We start from the raw sequence: 6,000 nt of genomic DNA on the forward strand, positions 1-6,000 counted from the left end.
GATCATTCACGCGCCTACACACGCCCCTAGAAGGAAGAATTAGCGAAAAAAATTTTTTAAAAAAACTTCGCCCACTCTCGCTGTCGGCGCGTGTACTTCACGCGCCGCCATGGATCCGGCCGCCGAGAACACGCGCAGTTCCGGCGTCCCGCACGTGCCACCACCTTTCAGGTGGTGGTGTCCACGTGTCGAAGAGGTGTGCCACGTGGCGGCACGCGCCACGTGGCAATTCTGGCAAAAAAATTTTTTAAAAATTATTATATAATTTTTTTATTTTTGTTTTTTCGGGTTGGGCTTGGTTCGGTCCTATCCGGATCCGGACCAAGCCAGCCCAACTAACGCATCCGCCCTGCCTCGTTTTTTTTTTTTTTTGGTACGATGTCAAAATGACGTCGTTTGGGGGGCTGGAGGTTGTCTTCAACCTCCAGCCGGGTCTAACCGACCCGGTTTCCGTCGCGGGTCGGGTCCGTCGGACCCGGATTATTCTCTCCCCCATATGTCCTCCGTCCTCCGTCCGTTCTTCGCGTTCTTGGTGTCATTTTCTTCGTTTTTCCGAGCTCTACGCAATGGGATAATTTTTGAAGCCTAAAACCTTCATTTTTCAGACACCCAAACAAAAAACTTCACTGTGCGAAAACGGGTCTCTTTCATCATGAATTTCATGCTTCCAAACCTACGTTTTTACCGTTTTTCAGATGTTTTTAATTGTTTTCGGTCATCTCCCATGCAGAATACTATCATATAATTGTTGGAGACAACAAACAAAAAAAACTCTCACATCCGACGTTCATGGAAGCGCAAAAAATAACACAGAATCATTATAAACAACTATCATGCTGAATATAAAGAGAAGATTTGCTTAATATCTGAGAGCAAATCACTGAAGTGGGAATGAAGTGCCAAACCGTGAGGCACACAACAAAAAAAGATGACAATGCAGAAGATGAAACAGGGCAGCGAAAGAAATAGAACCATGCTCTGATGCCAATAATGATATTCGGGCATACCTGAAGTGTCGAGTAATCTCAGATTAGGTAGCCACGCGCGGAATTCCGATTACAGCAATGGAATGGGAATCAACGTTCACAGCAAATGCACTTTTGTGTTGGAGGAGGTGAGGAGAGATGCAGGCGGGAAGAATAAAACCGGTTGAATGAATCAGTTTATTTTAAACTGATCCTATCTCTGAAAAATAAAACTACCGCCCCGTCTGTCCTTATCCATATTTTGAAGGAAAAATTGCAAATAACCATTTAAGACCCACAGGTTATGTTATTTGCATTAGAGCCCCAAATTTAATGGGCTTGGGCTCAATCCACCAAGGGTGGACTGGCCCATTTTCCTACAAAAAGAAAATTGAACAAATGAAACATCTTATAATGAAGGAGAAAAGATCTGAAAACATCAATACAAACAAATAGGGATTTATGGTATTAAACAGTTTCAATTGAACAGAAACCAACAATTTTTTTTTTCAGTAGGCCAAAATTCCATTCTGGGATTAAAACTGTGGTGTCATGATGAGAACCAAGTCTCAGCTACACCAAGCCAATTTTTTCAAACTAGCAAAGTTCATCCCCTATAAGGAGAATTTTCCTAGGGAAGAGATCAGTTGAAAACAAGCTAACCTCATTAGTTAAGAACAATGACAAAAAATCAATGTAATTCCACGTTAAAAGTAAAAGTAGGATGTATTACTAATCTTCGTGCGTGTTTCATGCATCAGTTCTATACACATGAAGAGCGTAAACATAATACCTCAACTGATCCCTTTTGTTGTTTCTTTTGAGGCCTCAGGACGGAAGATCTCTCTCCAGTATTCCCAAGGTCCCCATTTATCTACTCATCAGAAATTAAATCAATGTTCAGGTTTTCATTCATCTTTGATGATTGCTGGCCTCTGTTAAATTCATTTAAATTTTCAATCTTTCTGTATTTGGATTCCACATCTGCCTATCCATCCACAGGCAATACATCATCTTCTTCAGATGTCAGTCTTCTCTTTTTAGAATCTTTCTTCTTCTTGCCCGTCGCATCATCATTTGCTGTATTGAAACTATCCTTCTTAGAATCATTTTCAATATGATCTCCAATCTGAAGCCCTTCTACATTCCCATCACTGCTTGATTTGTTTCTCCTTTTCTTTTTATCCTTGGATTGCTTCTCCATCTCACCATTGACAGTTTTGGCATCTGAAGATGCATTCCCCCTTAATTGACTTCTGTCACCATAGGTATGGATTCAAATTGGCCATCATTCCCGTCACTACTTGATTTGTCTTTCTTTTTCCTTTTATCCTTCGATCGCTTCTTCGTCTCATCAATCATAGTTTTAGCTTCTGCAGATTCATCAATTGCATTATAAAGAGATTCAGAAGCCCACTTCTTCTTCTTCTTGTGCACCTTTTATCATTATCCTGCAATATATTCACAAAATCTTCTTAGCAAGCTCCTTCATTCCTAGCTCCCACTGGTAATTTGTTCAGATCCCTTACGACAAAAGTTAGAATTTAGTTTTCTTTACCTTGTCTTCAGAAGTTACTTTCGATTCAGGGCCTAAGCCATTTGTTAATGCCTCAAAGTTCTCTACACCACAAAGTCCTTCATAGGCTCCAGATTGATTAACACCAGCATCACTGTCACTCTACTCAGTTTTCTTTTTCTTTTTCTTACTTTTGTTTTCCATGTCAACTATCAAATTATCCTCTCCATCTTGGAGTGCTTGCCTGCAACTAGCACGTAGAAGTGCCAATATAACGATCTAATTTATAAGTCTAGGAAGCAAAAGAGTGATGATTGAATGGCAAGCAATGAGAAAGGAAGAAATTGACCATGAACCTACAGAAACAGATATATACATGGATTTCAAGCATACCTTGCCCCTTCTGATAATAATTAAGTTACTTGTAGAATAATTAATAATTATTGAGCTTTTGTAATTTAAACCTTATTGACTTAATAAATGCAAAAAGAGATAAAATAAACCAGTGGAAACAAATAAAATTTATGTTTAATACTGATTTCTTTATTAAGGGCAAGTGCAAAAAATTATTAATTTAATGCATTTTTTGGTTTGTGTATTTGGGGTGCAAGTGGAACAAAGTAATATAATATAGTATTATACCACTCTATTCCTATTTATATTTGTAGGAGAAAATTTTATTTCTAATTAAATATAAGTCACTTGTAAGGTAATTAAGGAGCTTTCTGTTGATTTAATAAATACATTGAAAGATAAAATAAATAGATAAAAAATATAAACACAAGTTTAGTATCATTTATCTAATAAGGGCACATGTGGAAAAAAAATATCAAATTAATACATTTTTTGATTTGGTAAATAGGTTAGAGTGACATTATTGAAATGCATAATCAAACTACTGTGGGTTTTCTACCCTATCTTTTTTTAAGAAATTCGATTACACAACCTTGAGGTTACACAAACTACAGCCTAAGAACAGAAAAATCAACTACTTATAATTAACGAAAGGGATAATTAATCCACAGCTCCTTATAGTTTCAACTAATTTTGAATCAGGTCCTTATAGTTTTTTTTTCTTTTTATCAGGTCCTTATACTTTCACCTGTTTTTAATTAGGTTCTTGTATTTATTTTTCTTTTTACAAGTCCTTATAAGTTCACCTTATTTTTAATTACATCCCTGAATTTTTTATTCTTTATTTTATAAATTCTAATAGTACTATTATATAAACATAAAATAGTATGTATTATTTAATATTAGTTTATAAACAATAATATTATAAAGATATTGAATTATTATAATGATTTTAATTTTTTCAGCAAAAAAATTAATTGTTCTAAAAAATTTTCCTGAATTAATTAATTCTATTACTTTTTTATTACATAATTATTAATTTAATTTAATTATTAATATTTTATATTTCAATATTAATCTATTTAATTAAGCTTATATTTAATTAATAAATAAAAATTAAAACTACATGGACCTGATTAAAAATTTAGTGAAATTATAAGGACTTAATTAAAAGAAAAATAAATACAAGGACCTAATTAAAAAAAAAGGTAAAAGTATAAGGACTTGATAAAAAGAAAAAAAATTATAAGGACCTGATTCAAAATTCGTTAAAACTATAAGGACTTACGGATTAATTAACCCGTTATAACAGTGTGAGGGCCAAGTCCATATCCATTTGCGTCAGAAAGCTTAAATAAAATAGTAATACCGTATATATTCGTTTTCTGGTGAAACACTATTCTGGATGCCAACGTTTTGTCATTTTATTTACCTATTCTTGCCAATATTTCAACCGGGTCATCATTGTGTTAGTTTGAAAGAATTGAAGCTTGATTCATTCCATTGAATCCATCAGTCAATTTATTCGTTTAATTAATTTAATGAATTAATTAATAATTTATTACATATATATTGGCAGATCGATGTATTTCTTAATTATTCACTAATTTCCTAAGTACAAAATTAGAAAAAGTAACTCTAAAAATTCAAGATCTCAGAACAGTTTTGGTTATAAAGATTGTGTTATCATTACACTTTAAGTAGGTCTTTTTTTAAAAAAAATTAAAGTCTCATGAACTACTTTGTTTTGGAATTTTAACATTCATACTTATTTCAGCTAAAAAAAAACATTCATACTTATTTTTGTGAAATTCTCTGTTAAATAAATACAATTAATTGTGACCATATATATGACACGTTCTTTTCTATATATGTCGATTCAGTTACTTACCATAAAGGAATACATGACATATGTAGTCCAAATGGACCGTCCTATCATAATATATCATAATCGTAACACATTAAATTGTAGAACTGGAACTCTCATTATATATGGTAGAAGGAAGTTGGAACACACAGATGCTTTATAAGTTGCTTAAGTTAGCTGCGGATACTTAATCATAACGGTACATCATAAATCATAAATCATAAATCATAAATCACAAATCTAAATATTATTCATCAGGTGAAACAATGATGCTCATGACGAACTCTTCATCCTCCTGTTCACTCGTATAGTTGTCACTGCGATTAACTAAAATGCTTACAAAATAATCTACATTGAAGTTTCTATGGATGGGGAATATTTTCATGTAAGATTTATCAAATAGGTTTTGGATGACTAGTGGTTGATGGAGGGCTTCTGGTATCTTCAGCCTTAGTGCGATATCTTCACGATGGATGCTTGTGAAGAAGAACGGAATGTCGTTGAAATCGTAGCATTCAGCGAAATCCCATTTGATATCAAAAAAATCTGGTTGCCTTATTAAACCATATATGCATCTAAACAATACATATCATGGATGATACCAATCGAATGATCCCACCTCAGTGACGCTTGTTTCTGAAGTGTTGAAGGTGACTCTGAAATAAGCAACGTCCAAGACGCCGACAACTTCCAAAGGACTGCAAGTGATTCGAAGAAAGTGGACTCCATGGGTTCTCCACCTCATAAGCAAGTGATGGATCTTATGAACAGTAAATACTTGAAATCTAGCCATCATTCAGATTTTGGGTGAATATTGCAATGAATTGATTGTCCTTGCCAGTGTAATATATAACCAAATCTGCAACTTAGACGTGAAAGACAAATGTGATGCTCAGGTTCATAAATGCGTTAGTTGTGTTTGCCTAATATCATAGGTTTATGTGTCAATACAATGATTCGCATTCACTTCAGTAACCAATTGAAAATTTGATTAGTTGATATTCGATAATCTCAGCATTTGATTAATTGATTAATCGGTAACTGATGTGATGTGTCATGAATTCTTATTCTGGCATAGCAATTAGTTAGACCACTATTATTTACTGCATCAGAAGGCCTGATGTCTAATAATTTATTTGTACTCTATATGTTATCTGTTTTTATCTTTACAGTATCCTCTGTTTTTATTCAGTCATTGGATTGGTGAAAATAGATTTTCTGTTCATAGTTCTAAGCTTTGACTATGTTGTCAGGCTAGAATTGTTTTTGTGACCTAGAATACTGTCATATTTCATTAA

Source organism: Neltuma alba, unplaced genomic scaffold (assembly GCF_004799145.2).
Source record: "Neltuma alba isolate B1F8T4 unplaced genomic scaffold, ASM479914v2 tig00004320_pilon, whole genome shotgun sequence".
Taxonomy (NCBI): domain Eukaryota; kingdom Viridiplantae; phylum Streptophyta; class Magnoliopsida; order Fabales; family Fabaceae; genus Neltuma; species Neltuma alba.